This window comes from Canis lupus, chromosome 11 (genome assembly GCF_003254725.2).
Source record: "Canis lupus dingo isolate Sandy chromosome 11, ASM325472v2, whole genome shotgun sequence".
Lineage (NCBI taxonomy): Eukaryota > Metazoa > Chordata > Mammalia > Carnivora > Canidae > Canis > Canis lupus.
The window spans coordinates 62235179-62251484 of NC_064253.1; the positions used below are offsets into that span (position 1 = coordinate 62235179).

At 37.7% G+C, this 16306-nt stretch overlaps 1 long non-coding RNA gene across 1 annotated transcript; it reads left to right on the plus strand.

The window, feature by feature from the left end:
- Positions 1 to 247: 247 nt before the first annotated feature.
- LOC112650301 (uncharacterized) lies at positions 248 to 15686 on the plus strand. Its single transcript, XR_003130093.3, has 3 exons — positions 248 to 344; positions 5505 to 5595; positions 15528 to 15686. It is a non-coding gene; the product is annotated as an uncharacterized LOC112650301 (long non-coding RNA).
- Positions 15687 to 16306: the final 620 nt, after the last annotated feature.

Genomic DNA, 16306 nt, shown 5'->3' on the forward strand with positions numbered 1-16306 from the left:
TGGTTGATAAAGTACACAGATGCTTATTACATTATCCTCCACATTTTTCTGAATCTTTGGACTATTTTCTAAATACGTAATTTAAAAGGCCCTATGCTTTCTAGTTGGTAGGGAAAGCACATGGAGAAAAACCAGACACAGCCCCACCTCCCACAGGAGTCACCACCCAGGGAAGGAGGTGACCCTGAATCAAACAATCATAATGGGTACAGAGCTACAGATTGTGATCTGTCTTATAAGGCTAAGGTTGAGTGTGTGAGGAAGACTTTTAACTCTTGTATGTGACCTAGCCTTGGAGTCCAGGAATGTTAGCCTGAGGAAGTGGAAATTCAGCTGAAGGACATGTAAGTAAGTGTTAACTAGGAGCAGGTGGGTTGTAGCATAGAAAAAAACTGTAAAAAATCCAAGTGTGGGGAAGGAACAAGGAGTTTTCAAAGGAATGAAGGCATGTCTGTGGATCTAAAGAACAGCGAGTAGGTAAAAGGATGACATAAGATGAAGCTCCAGACATGGGCAAGGGCCAGAGCATACTGAGGATTTTGGACTTGATCAGTGCCTTAGTATGATGTAATGAGCCTTCGTGATCATTTGCAAGTTGGCTGAAACTATAAATATTAAAGCCTTGACTATTAAGCATCTCTTGTATATCAAGTGGTGTACTGGCAAACTGGCTCTCCCAATTAAAAAAAAAAAAAAAAAGTCCTGGTTGCAGTGTGTGCTAATTTCTGTGGTGCAAATACTCCCACCATGCGATTTTGAGGCCTCCACATGATGTTACAGAACTCGGAGTTGGGAAGAGATGTGTAGACGGGCTCTTAGATGTGTAGACAGGCTCAGAATGGCTTCTGTTCACCAATGTATTATACCTCAATTCTCGACAAACTCTAAATAGCAATGATACTGTGTATATTGGTTTTAGTTTGTTTAGAAACAAGCTGTTGGTGGTGGCAGACAATATAATCCATTTTTTCACAGGGAATATAAAATGTTTTCTTATTTGATGACGGAAGCCACCAAATTTTAGATTCTGGCATTTGATGTAATCAAATCAGAACAAACTATGATTTCAATCTAACCTTGAGTTTATAAGCCTCATTCACTCTTTGTTTCCTTATGTGTAAAATGAAGAATCCCTCGAAGGGATGGAATCTTTATTATTTTATGAAATGAGGTCTTTTATAATCAAGATCTAATTTATGCTCATTAAGGGTTATAGCTTTCTAGTTTGTCAGGGTGTGGGGGAGGGAAAAAAAACAGCCATCTGCTTGCTAGTGGTTGCTGACTCATAAGATGAAATATCCTCTTTTCCCTGAATGTCAGAGAATCACTAACTGAGATTGGTTAAGTGATCTGACTCTGCATTCTCAACACCTAGTCCTTAGCCTACTAAGAGGAGGCATCTAAAAATCTAATATCTGTATAACTAATGTAAGCATTCTTTAAATCACATATATTCCATCAGAACATGGGATTAATCTACACTTAAACTTTTAGACACTGATTTTCTAGCTGCTCTAGGTGATGGCCTACTGTGTTAGTCCCAGAGCATCCCTGATTTTCTAAAGAAGTTTAAAAGAAAAAAATTCAGTATTATCTCATGAATTCCAATTTGGTCCACCATAGGTATTTTCATACCTTTTATAAACCAGATTATACAGGAAGTAGAATTTTCTGATTGTGAAGGTTTTTTTTAAAGACTGCACTGTAAGAGTGGTCTCCTTGACAGAAGATATAAAGCAGAATCCTCCAGCGTCATTGACAAGGGGCTACAATAATTTCCCCTGTAAAATATTCCTATATGATTCATTTATTGCATGAAATAAAAGTGAATGGTAGCACATGCTTGCGTGGAATATCATTTGAAATCTCTCCAAGGACTTGTTATTACTTTAAAAACACCCCATTACAATAATTTATTGTAGAATCTTATTCATGTTCGCTTCAAGGGCTGTGCTTGGAGCCCCAAAGAGCCACCCAGGGGCACAGGCCATGGACTGGCCATATTGCTCTGGAGATCTTCTAAATTTTTATTATGGACATGAATTTTCACACATACTCCAAATTAGGGAAAACAGAAGAATGAATTACCATATACCTATCACCTAGCTTCAAAAACTACCAATTCACGGCTGATCCTGTTTTATCATTACCCCCGCCCCCCTCCCATTCATCCAAACCCACACACAATTCCTGAGAGCTTTCAAAGGAAGTTATGGAATCTTATCCTGTGGCAGTAAAACTACTCACATTCCCTCCAGGAGACTAGACTTTCTTGTAACCTCACAATATGAGCACGGCCAATCAAAGGAGTGAACACATTTTCCAAGGCGTTCTATTTACATGCTCAGGGTTTTTCATCAATCATATGAAAGAGGGTGACATATTCAGTTCAAACTAAAGTGATTCATCAAGCCAGAGGGATGGGTCATTGAGGACATATGACACCTTCCAGTCTAACCTGCTCTTTGACTGTGAACACCTGTATAGTAATCTTGCCATAAATCTCTCCCTGCTCCTTCTATAATGAAAGATTGTTTACTAAATTCTGAACCCTACTAGTATAGAAAGAAATGGTTTCAATATTTATTACAAGAATCCTCAATTTTTGGAGAGTTTTAATTCAAATCAAATTCAAAAGCAAGCCCATACCTTTACTTTAGAAGTGAAGTAAACCATTGGAAAAAGTACTGGAGAGAGAGACACTGATTCTTTCAACCAGGAATTCTGTATCTATCTATTTTTCTTAAACAATCAAGCAAGTCTCCAAAGATGTATGTATTAGGGTGTTGTTCACAATAAATTGAATGTTAGGAGAATATTGGACACAGTTAATTATCCTACTAGAAACTTGTGAAAATAAATCATGGAATGTCCACATGATGGAATATTATGAGGTCTTAAAGAATAATGGAGAAATATTTGTGATTTATTAACAAAAAATGTTATCGTTAATAAATTATAAAAACAAAAGACAGGAGAATCTACAGATTAAAAGATACTTGAGACATATTAACCAACTGCAATATATTGTATCATCTTTATAAGTCCAAGTGTGCACACATGTGGGTGCACACACACACATGAAAGTTGAGGACATTTAAACAATGAACATATATGGGATGATACTATGGAGCTTTCATAATTATTTTTTTAAAGATTTTATTTATTCATGAGAGACAGAGAGAGGCAGAGACATAGGCAGAGGGAGAAGCAGGCTCCCTGTGGGGAGCCTATGTGGGACTCCACCCAGGACCCCAGGATCATGACCTGAGCTAAAGGCAGATCTCAACCACTGAGCCACCCAGTCGCACTATAATGATTTTTTAAATGTGGTAATGGTATATTAGTATTTATTAAGTTCTGTATTTAGAAATTAACTGTCCTATCGATGGTGCCGTAAAGTTATAGATGAAACAAGATTCACAAAGTTTGAGGATTCATTATACTCTATTCTGCACATGTTTAAAAATTATATACCATAAAAAATATTTTAAGTTATAAAATAGTACATAGACTGATCCTATTCATTATTTTAGATATCTTTCTCTTATTCTATATGAAACATGACTTAGCTTTTTAACATAGACGTAATACACTGTTTGCAATAAATAATTTAGCAACTTCAACTAGTTTATGCTAGATACTAATCACCCACAGTTTGCTGTTTTCCCATTATTTCTAATATATCACTGAATTTAACAGTTCATAAACTGTTAAAAATAACAATGCAAGGTGTTATTGTTTCAAACTAAAATTGTTGGTCTTCTATTAACCTAAGGCCCACACATCAATATGAACTGACTTTTCTCCTGTGGGCTAGGAGCAATTCATGCCTGAAGCAAACAAAGAGATAAACACGACTCTTTTGAAATCCTGGGCTTTCAGGTTTCAGTACAAAGCTAGACCTTTATAAACAAAACAAGAAAGTAATCTCCTAACAGGTGAGTGTAGAAAAAAACAAAAAACTTTATATAAATGATTTGGATAGATTATAAAATTCTAGAGACAATTTTGCCTAAATCAGCAAGAAAATGAGATTTTTTTTTTTCCAGGTACAAGTTTTGCGTTTGCTCTGTTAAGGTGGCTAGATTTATTTCAAATAGGGAAAAAGTAAGCCACCAAGAAACTACACTTTCAAACTCCTAAAAGAGGCAGTTAAGCCTTATATGGGGCTTCTAGAAAGTGACTGTGAGCCTGTGAAATGGAATTAGGATATAAAGTATTTATCATATCAGAGCCTCTGTTGACGGATGTGCTGTGCTACATGACTTGCTCCCGCTTAAAAACCCAACTGCAACTCCTGTATGAAGGAAAAGAACGCAGTTTGGGAATCTGATTTTTATGATTCTGCTTGTGTCTCCCACGGCTTCAAATTTTTTAGCTGACTAGGAAATTCTGCTTGGCTTCTAGTGTTGGTTTCCCCTCTCTGGCCCTCTCAACTACAGGCTCTGAACCCTATTTTAGGTAACTAAGTTCCATCTCGCTCAAGCTCCTGAGCCCCAAGTAACATCTTCTGTCCAGAGAGGGGTCTGCAGTGAGCCTTTCTGCCCTGCCCTGAAGCCAGATGGGTGCAGGCAGCAGGATTCTTCCCTGACCCCCTTCTCCAGCAGCAGATCAGGTCACGTGTTTTGGTTTCCAGATTGGTCCCCTGGTCAGCACCCAGAGAGAAGTCCCAAGTCTCAACCTTCCTGCCTCCAGTTGTGATGCTTGTCCTTATTCCCCAGTAACCACAGACTGAGGTCTCGCTCCCTCATAAGGGACCACCTGGAACCACACTGCCCCCTGGTGGCTGATTTCCTTTCTGCCTGGCAATCCCCACAGCCAGCCTGCCCCTGGCTCCACCCTGTGGTATCCCAGTATCTCCCTAGGGGTGGCCGAACATAATTCAGACTCTGGGATATCCCTTAGTGGTGTCCTGACTAATAAATTTTCAGGCTTTTCACAAGTTAGGACTGTTAAACACTGCCATTATTAAAATTTATATTGTATAAAACAATTTACATTAAAAATAAAGGTAATAAACACGCAAACTCATCAGTTTTTAATAATCTTACTACATTTAACTATTATCTATGCTTGTGAGTTATTTACATTTATTGTTATCTGGATGGTGGAGATTACTCCACTCGTCAAATCATGGTTAAATTGCAACCACAGGTTGGCTATGAATGTAAGAGTTCAGCAAAAAATTAGTGAAAACATTCTGAGAATCAACAGGCTACATGGAATTTAGAAGAGAGTAGTGTATGTTTTATTACTATTTATAAATTATGTGCTACACACCCTTTATAACAGTAAAATTTATAAAGGGATATGATTTTTTTTCCCAGAGAGCTAATTGTTAACCATTTTGAAGCACACTAGAGTATCCCTTCCCTCCCACGTAGGGCCAGTTCTATAGACTGATTAAATTCTCCTAGTTCTGTCACCTTGCATTACTAACTATGAGCCAGTTAGAAGGTGGGACTCTCACATTCAATCCCCTCTTCTTTTATCTTGTCCAGGTCAAAGGACATCCACCGGCATAACACAGCTGGCCTCTTCTGATTCCTTACACATTCCTCCCCCCAGGAGATGAACTGATTTACCTGACTGGTGAGTTTAGAAGGAGAAAGAAGTCATGCATGGACTAACTCTTGCTTCTGTTCTTTTTCTTAGGGAAAAAGAACCCATAGAAAGAAGCATTTTTCTATACATGGGAAAGGCTGCCATGTTCTGACGTTGCCTGAGGCTGATGAGTAAATTGGCTGAATGCTAGAGTTTGGTGTTGAGAACTCCACTTGCTCAAAAATAGAAGCCAAGCTCTTTATGTAAAGTAGCATTTATCAGTAATGAGGGCCATATATTGGCCTCCACTGGTGACTTCTTAGTCTTAGATCTCAATTGGTTCAAAAATTGAATAGGAAATAGGAGTGCTATTTTGGGGGCCCCTTAGAAACTCCAGAAATGTCCTCCTCTGCCATTATCCTTTGCTTCTGAGGCCCCAAATGTATTGCTACACTTAAGCCTTTTCTAAGATTAGAAAACTTGAGTTGCAAACTTATTTGATTCCAGTTCCTTTTATTATCAATATATATATATGTAATGATAATAACAATGCTGACACAACTGGGCACCCTTTGTATGCCAGATATACATACAAAGATAGACTCTGTAGAACAAGTCCTTTAATGACCTAGAGTGTTTAAATAACTTTCCCGAGGTCACAAAGTGGCCAGTTTAGTTGTCTGATTGCAAGGCCCTTGCTCCTTCCATTACATGTTCTCTTGCTTTTCTTTCTTCCTCCCACCCCCATCCCTCTAGTCTTCCCACCTCTTCTCTCTCTCCTTCTCTCCACTGATCCTTCTACTGCCTTCCCTCATTTCCACATTTTCTAGCCCTTTGACACAGAAAACTAAGACAGCATTTGACACCTCAGATTGCAGTGTGTGTATGTATATGTATATACATACACTCACATATACATATATGTGTATGTATATATGTATATACATATAAATATACATACACTCACATATATGTGTGTGTGTGTGTGTGTGTGTATATACATATATACATATATACACACACACACAATCCTACAAAATCTTACCCCAACAGCTGGGCCCTCAAGAAACTTGGCAGTAAGCAGAAGGAAAATTGTGGCTGTCTTTTTAGTATCCTCCTCAGGTTTCTGATGAGGAATGTCCAGCATCCATTCAAGGTCCTGGGGGAGGAGGTCACAAAGAAAATAGTGTGTGAGAGAGACCACAAGACTTCATCAAGCTGGGGTCTGTCCAGGCTTGACCTGGGGGCTGGGCTCTATGTAGAAAATGCAGCCTTTCCTTAAATGGAATGTTTGTTGTTACCTCCAAATTAAGGTTTCTTTCCCTGGGGTCAATAGTTGTGTAATAGGTTCAGGGATTGAGCAAACAGTTTACACATTACTTGGGGAATGATTGAGGGAAGGGAAGGAATACATATACACACGCACATATTCTCAACAGGGGTAATATTACCCTCAGAGGGGGTGAAAATTGGTTCTTGGGAGAGAAAGTGAAAAAAACCTCACTCTTTTCACATATAAATCACAGAAAAGTACCTACCTACAAACAATACCTAAACAAATACACAATGTATCTGTGGTATTAAAATGTCATATGAGGGATATTAAGAAAAACATGTCTAAGAATGAGGAGTAATTCTTACGGGAGCAATAATTTTTTAATGGTTGAAAAGCACTGATGTATATAAAGAGCCTAACAGAGTATGGACGTATGATAGGTATTCAATACATGTGAATTGCAATTGGTATTATCATAGTTAGTTGTTATTATACTTGTCCTACAAACTTGCTAGAGAACCATGCCATCCCATCATGGTTAGAATGGAGAAGGGTGTACTGTGGCAAATTCCCAGATGAAGTCAGGTTAGGGTGGATCCTGCACAAGGTAGAGGCCCTGGGTTCTAGCAAATAAGCAGATTCTTGCACACCACTGGAATGACCTCTGGGTGCCCAGAAACACTTGATAAAATGTTAAAATCCAAAGAACAAGGCATGACATAAATGATTATAGGAAGCATACAGGTTCCCACAATGCCCATTTTATTATTCTGGTGAAGGAAATGTTCCCAAATTCAATTTCTTCCTGGCCAAGTACTCCACCATCAAGTTTTGTGTACATGCCTTGTTTCTCATTATAGAGGATCTGGCTTCCAGGAGGCACTCAATAAATGAATTAATATGGGTTTGGGGCAAATGTTGAGCAACTTCTCATGCATGCTCCATGTGCTCTACAGGGTGGAGGAAAACTAATCCAATGATTATTCTTAAAACCTATGTTTATGCTACTTTTACCTTACACAGTGGTTTCATACATAGTGTCTTATTAAGTCATCACAATAACTCTGTAAGGTCAATATTCAATCCCTACTTGAAGGAGAAAGAAGCTGAGGCTTGTAGAGTTCACTTATTTGTCCTCTTTAGCTACCAAGTAACAAGCAGCAGAGCAAAATTCCTTTCTACTATACCACTTAATAATGCTTTCCTACAAAGGAAAAAGACACATGAAATGGTAAAGAGATGGAGAAAAAGTCAAGTACTGGGACTTGGGGATCCCCTTTTAAGGGATATGGTCATGTCTGAATTGACACAGTCAAGTCATGCAGGAAGAAGGGGTGTTATCTTCATGGAGTATAAATCTAGCACATGGCAAAGCCTGCTGAGGCTGGTCAAAAGTATCACCTGCCAAGTTACAGAGAAATGAAAGGCCATCAAGATGGAGTATGGGAGCATTTCAAGATGATGTGAAATTTGGGACATAAAAGACTTAACGGCACAAATGTTTAGAACAAAAATATGATATGAAAAGTGAACCACTAGGTACACACTTGGTACAAATTTTTATTTCAGGGCCATAGCTTCAAATGTAGGAATGACGGATATTTGACTAGGAATGAAGAGAATTTTTCAAAGACTGAAAAGAATGTGTTTAGTCAGAGACCAACTCCTCTGGCCAAAGGGGCTGTAAATGGAAAACAGATGGGAAGGGAGAGAAAAACACCTAGATTAAACTGAAATGGGTTTCCATGAATGACATTAAGGAGGGCCTGGGAAGAATTTCAACAGTGAGGGAGGTGCCGAGTGATTCAATAAGAAAACAATCGGAAGAACATCAGAAAGAAAACGTAGGCAGCAGATGTCCAGATATCATGCATAGAACATAAGCAACACAGCAACTTTGATATTTAGCACAGGGTGACAAACAAGACCTCACAGATACCACTGAGTTGGCAAGATGGAACAGATCCATGGGAACACAGTGATGGAAGGGTGTGCTAGTGCACAAAAACCTGTTGGAAGGAGATGGAACAGCACTGTAGGCTGTGATAACAATAGATTCAGAGGACGCTCTGAACACTTGGATCAAGATGAAAGAAGAGAGGAACAGAAGCGATGTTTTCATGGAAGCAGAGCTGAGCCACATGGAGGAAAGCCACAAAATCGGCAGAGCGAGACACAATGCAGATAACATTTGGATACTTCATTCAGATAAAAGCAGTTTTTCACTTGCCTAACAATTTCATGTCCTACAGGGCAGAGGAACTAATAGAAATAATTATGCTCTGATTTCAACCAATGGGAAGAAGCCATTCTTCGGGGTGGAAGGGACGGGGACGTGGAAGAACATGGCCACATCATCTTCAAAGCAGGGCAAGGATGGGCAGCCCGGGTGGCTCAGCGGTTTAGCACCACCTTCAGCCCAGGGTGTGATTCTGGAGACTTGGGATCGAGTCTCATGTTGGGCTCTCCCTGCATGGAGTCTGCTTCTCCCTCTGCCTCTCTCTCTCTCTCCCTGTGTCTCTCATGAATAAATAATAAATAAATAAAATCTTAAAAAAAAACATACACAAAGCAGGGCAAGATTGAGTTGGATAAGATGTGTACAGAGGACTTTTGGAAGCTAAACTTCAACATATTTTTTTTTAACATAGGCACAAATCCACAAGTTTCCAAAAGATGACAAAATCAGGAAGTGTCAGAAATATGACCTTGGGCAGCTCCAGTGAGGAATAAAAGGTGGGGAGATAATGTGGAGATTCTTAAAAAAATTAAAGTGATGACATAAAGCTCTTTAAGCTAGGATAGAGAATGAACATTCAGAAGGCTGGAGGTAAATGACAATTCTACCCATGAGGGACATGGAACCACAAATATAGTAGCAGAAATGTTAAAACCCTGGCAGAATCAAAGCATGCAAAAGTGATAAGGACCAGAGAAAGTGTTATGGGACTGAGGGAATTATGATAATGGATGGTAGCAAGGATGTACTATTTCTTAAACGATGTCATATTCCTTTAGGCTCTGATAAGGACTGCGAGTGTGGGGCTGAAAACACAAAAGTGTGTAAGAGTATAGTGAAACCCAAGTTTGGGGAAAATGTTACTGATCCCTTTTGGACTCAATTGGGGACCAGACTTGGTGGTGGTCCACGGTGTGAGGATCAACTGGTTTATATCTGCCTATCTCCAAACTTTCTTCTTACTAAGTACTATTCATGGTATTTCAACAAGTTGATCTTCAAATTCTTGCAGAAGCTGCATACCATTCTTTTGGGTCAGAAAAATTTCTTCCAATTGCATTTTCTCTTTTACCATTAGAATTTTAAAGCTGGATACATTAAAGCTGGTTTTAACTGAAGGCTTAACTGCCTACAGAAAGATAGTTTGTAAAGTTCTCAGCAGGATCCTGTATGCATCTCTAGGCAAAGAAATCTTAATTAAGGTATTCCACCTTTACCAATGAAAACTGAAATATGTTGGAGTTTCTTAAGAATTGTCTAGAGCAGTTTCTCTTGAAAGAACTTGGAAAAATGGTGCCAACTTTTATAACAACTATTTTATCCCAAAATCAATACATCACTTTATGAAGTTCAGAATAGGCCAAACTGACCTGTGTGGATATAAATCACTAGTGATTTGCCAGGATAGATGGGGCAGGGATAAAATGGAAAGGGACCCGAATGAACTTCCTAGGAAGATGGCATACTCTACTTTTCAACTGGAATGTTCGTTACATGGATATACGCTTTTGTCGAAACTCACCAAACTGCCACTGGTCATTGTATGCAATCACCCCTCTTACAGAATACATAAAAAGAATATTATAACTCTGGGCAGTGATATGAAGAAAAAAGGAATGATTTTCTATGATGACTTGACAGTAATTAAATGAAGTTACAGAGTCAAGGAATTAAGAGAAAAGCAGAGGCTCAGAGTTTGAAATTAGCCATGTTCTCAGAGTAGATTTAGAGAAAAGTATGTCCCATCAACACCCTCAAGTTGTTAATTTCTCATCAGCAATGTCTTCCATATTGCAGAGAAAGGGCATCATTACCTTTTATCCAAGTACCAGTGGTTTATAAACTTGCATGCACATTAATACCACCTTGGATGCTTGTTAAAAATGCAGTTTCAGGCAGCCCCGGTGACTTAGCAGTTTAGCGCTGCCTTCGGCCCAGGGTATGATCCTGGAGACCCGGGATTGAGTCCCACATCGGGTTCCCTGCATGGAGCCTGCTTCTCCCTCTGCCTGTCTCTCTCTCTCTCATGAATAAATAAATAAAACCTGTATGAAAAAATGCAGTTTCTGGGTCCATACCTAGAGATTCTGGTAAGGTAAATCTAGGTTAGTGTCTAGGAATCTGCCTTTAATCAACACCCTTGGTGAGTTTGATGCAGGAAGTCCATGGACCTACACTTTAAGAAACACTTCGTTTGATAACCAAATCATAAAAGTAGCTACTACTTCCTCTAATTGCAGGTTCTCCAGCCAATCTTCTGATAATAAAGCATTTTTCCATACCTACACAGAAAAATTGTTGCTTATACCAACACATGTATCCCAGCTGGCGTGACAGCACTCTTTCTCATTCTAAATAATAAATAGGCAGTGGTTTTGTATCTCAGTTTGATGAGCTTGGTAAATATTGGTTTGCCCCTTATAAATGAATGTGCTTACCATGTGATACTGAAAAACTGTGCTTCTGGAATTGTGAGGAAGAGAAATGTGATTTGCACCAAATTTACTGAGATAAAGAGAATTTCCAAAATTTCCTCTTCAAAGAAATTCTATGCCTGACATGACATCATTATGGCTGCTATGTTCTCTCTCTCTCTGTCTGTCTCTTTCAAATTAATAAACTTTATTTTGGGGGCACATGCACGCCTCAGTTGGTTAAGCATCTGACTCCTGATTTCAGTTCAGGTCATGATTTCATGGGTCATGAGACAGAGCCCATATTGGGCCTTGTGTCCAGTGGGGAGTCTACATGGTTTCTCTCTCTACCTATCCCTCTGCCCCTCTCTCAATTCATGCATGTGCACACATGCACTCTCTCTTTCTCTCATAAATCATTTAAAAATAAACTTCATTTTTTACAGCAGTTTTAAATTCACAACAAAATTAAGTAGCAAGTACAGAGAATTCCCATATACCCCCTATCCTCCACTCTAACACTTTTCCCTCTATGAGCATGGTTGTACATTTGTTATGTTCAATGATACAACACGGACACATTATTATCACTCAAAGTTCATACTATAAATTAGGGTCCACTCCATGCTGTACATTTTATGTGTCCTGCAAATGTCATGTTCTTTTAGCAATTAAATTTAATAATAAACATGTGTAAATTAGTATTTTCATTTTAAACAATTCTATGAATTTTTCAATGATTTGTTGTAGTTTTCTGATCCTAAGTAAATGCTCATTATTGACATTTTGGAAAGTGGGAACATATACAAAAACTGCTAGTTATTCTACTATTCTGGGCTAAACACTGTAAATATTTTAATTTTTTTCAAGTCATTATTCTGTCTTCACATACATGTATTTATTGAGGTAGTAATGATTGTTCATTTCTTTAAAACTGGGATTCTACAATATAAATATCTCCTAGCATTGTGTCATTATATCATTTTTAACAGTAGTAGCTCTCCTCTGATTTTCTTAGTATTTATCACCACCTTACATATTTGGTTGCCTATTTATTTTCTGTCCTCTCCTAAATGACTATTCCAGAGGAATAGCTGTTCCATAAGAGAGTTCTGTTCACTATGAAAACCCAGTATCTGTAATAGTGCCTGAACACATTATTCACACATATTTGTAGAATGAATGAATAAATGAATGAGTCACTTCATTGTCAGTAAATATGCTCCAAAATCATGATTTTCAATGACTAAGCAATTTTACCAAATGTATACAACATAATTTGTTGAACCATTCTTCTAGCATTCAATAGTAGGGCTACTTCCACCTTCAAATTTTTATTATTATAATTCGCAATGATATGTAAATATTACTTGTAAAGAAGAGTTCATATTTCTGAATATTTCCTGAGGAATAATACCTAGAAATAGAGTTATTATGGCAAAAATCATAAAAAGTCTTAAAGACCTTTTCACATACTGCCAGCTTCCAAGAGTGTGTAGGGGACCAGAATATGCCACCCCAAAATATGCCACTTTGGCATAAGGATTATTTTGAGCTGGAGGCAAATGGGAGTTGACAGATGCAGAAAGAAGTCTACCCAGAGCCTCCCTTATCTGACTAAAAGCAGGAACTTCTGAGAAATGAGGACCGCCATAACTCCTCTCTCCCAGAGAAGTTTTATAGCTATGAAAAAAAAAAAAAAAAAAAAAAAAACACACACCAGAAAGCCAACACTGAAATGGACCTGCACAAACAAACCTTACTCCATTAGTTTCCCCCAAATATTGACCTTCCCACCTTAAGAAGCCTACAACTTTTTTCCTTTATCTTGTCACTTCTCTACGAATTTATTGTGTTTTGCTAAGACGCTATATAAGCCCAAATTCTAACCACCTCTTTGAGTTACTCATCACTGAGTTCTCCTATGTATATAAGCAATGCAGGTGTTAATAAAATTAACATCTTCCATTTTTCTCCTGTTAATCTGTCTTTAGTGAGTCTAATCTGCAGGGCCCCAGCCGATGAACTTAAGATGGATAGAGGAAAAAAGCTGTTTTCCTTCCCTATAAGTGTGAAAGAGGAAGTTGACAGGACTTTTAACAGCTTAGATCCAAATGGTACAGCATCACTCTCACTGATCTACTAGTTAAAGTCCAGCTTCAGTGTGGGAGGTGACTATACAAGGATGTGAGGTGCCAACAAGCCTTGCTCCCTGGGAACATTTTTGTGTAACAATTACATCACCCTTTTTGGTTTTCCAGAGTTCTTATGGCTTTTCTTTTAATTGGATTATTTCTAAAAGATTTGGAGGAGAGACAAAATAGCAAATTCTTTGTTTTAATTCACCATCTTCAAAGTAGAAGTTGAGTATGTGCTTTGAAACTGGCTATGTACATTATTTTGAGGTATTTATATCATTCTCTTAATGTATATGTATTGTGTAATATGACATTTACAAAAATTCTCATTCTCCAATCCTGTCAATATCACTTAATTGAAAAATTTTTTTCTTTGACAATGAAATCCCTTAGAATAAGTATGTATTCAATTCCATAATTCAATAAACATTTTTAAATGCCTATTATGAGCTGGTCCCACAAATAAGGTGCAGAGTAATATTCTCAATTCAATAGTCAGCAGCCACGAGGCATTTATTTTTTTAAAGTGCACTGAGCTCATGTTAAATGCATGGTACTATAAGAGATATAAAGGATTATAAGTCAGTGCTCTTCAAGGGGTTTTGGAATAATGGAAAATTATCAAATGTAATAAAAATGAACATCTAGTATCCATATGCAAAAGAAGGAAATTGGCCCCTCCATAACACCATATACAAATTTGATTCAAAATGGATCAAAGACCTAAACTTAAGATCTAAAACTATAAAACTTTTGGAAGAAAACATAGGGAAACCTTCAGGACATTGGATATGGCAATGCTTTCTTGGACACGACACCAAAGGCACAGGCTACAAAAGGAAAAATAGATTGGACTTCATGAAGATTAAACAGCTTTGTGCATCAAAGTATACTACCATGTTCTGAATGTCCGTGTCCCCTTAAAACTCACAGGTGGAAATCTGAACCCCTAAGGTGATGGCATGAGGAGGTGGGGCCTCTGAGTGGTGATTAGGGCATCAGGGAAGAGCCCTCTTGAATGAGATTACAGTCCTTATAAGGGACTCCAGAGAGAGCTCTCATCCTTTCCACCATGTGAAGACACAGTGAAAAGACTGCCATCTATGAACCAGGAAGTAAGCTCTAACCATGCACTGAATCTTCCAGTACCTTGATCTTGGACTCCTCAGCCTCCAGAACTATGGGAAATAAATTTATTTTCTTTATAAACTATCCCATTTACAGTATTTTGTTATTGTGGCCCAAATAAGACTAAGACAGATACTATTAATATAACTAAAAGGCAACTCACAGAATAGGAGAAAATATTTCAAGATTATATATCTGATAAAGGATTAACAATCAGAATATATAGAGAGAACAGGGGCAACCTGGGTGGCTCAGTGGTTTAGTGTCTGCCTTCAGCCCAGGGCCTGATCCTGGAGACCCCGGATCAAGTCCCATGTCAGGCTCCCTGCATGAAGCCTGCTTCTCCCTCTGCCTGTGTCTCTGCCTCTCTCTCTCTCTCTCTGTCTCTCATGAATAAGTAAATAAAATCTTTTTTTTAAAAAAAAAAGAATATATAGAGAACACCTAGAATTCAACAACAAAAAATACTCCAATTTAAAAATGGGCAAAGGAATTGAATAGACCTTTCTCCAAAGAGGATACACAAATGGCCATGAAGCACATGAAAAGATGCTCAGCAGGAGTTGAATTCTTGAGAGACAGAAGTGATTTGCTCACCACAATGGCCAAAAAGGAATTATAGAGCCTGTTAAGTGTTGTCTTGGGGCCGGGGAAATTGGTCATCTCAAACAGTGTTCATAGGAATGTATGTTGACATGAAAATGTGTATAGAATTTTGGTAGGATCTATTAAATTTAAAATATACAATTTATACAACTCAGCAACTTCCTTTACATCTTTCACAGAAAAATTCCTAGACATGTACATAGAAGAGGGAAAATGAAGCACAAGAAGATTAAGTAACTTGATCAGAGACATCTCATAATTGACATCAGGGTTAAAAGTCAATCTATTAAGCAAGTAATAAAACACCTGGGCACATAATAAGCATTACTAATTGTACTTTTTCCATGAATTTTCTGTATAACCCTTTTATGCTTCTGCTTAATTAGATCATAATGGTTTTCTTTCCAATTTGTGAGTAATTTATATGTTAAGGATATTAAATTTGTCACATGTTGGAAATATTTTCCAGTTGGTTGCATGCTTGTTATTCTGTTTACATTGTTCTTACATGATGAGGTTATGAAATCTTCATGTAGTCAATTCTATTAATTTTATATAATTACATATATGTCCATATACAATTATATATATAACTAGGTTATATGTAAGGTAGAAACTATAAAACCAATTTCATGTCACAATAAATACACAAGAAAAGATGTATCAGTGGGACAATTACTATCTAAACTTCAAACACTTTGGGTCCTGGGGCTCTTCCTAATTAATATATAATGCAACAAGTCTGTAAAACATAAGCAGGCATATATTGCAAAACCAGAAATAATAAACATGGGTCCAAGAAAAAGGAACCCACACTTTCCACTTAAAGTTTAAAAAACATGTTTTTTAAATGCTCTAAATAAATTTTCCTCAGAAAAGCTCAGAGTTGTATTAATTTATTCAGTTTCCTTTATGACAAGATAACATTCTAATACAATTTGCAGAATTTTGGCCAATA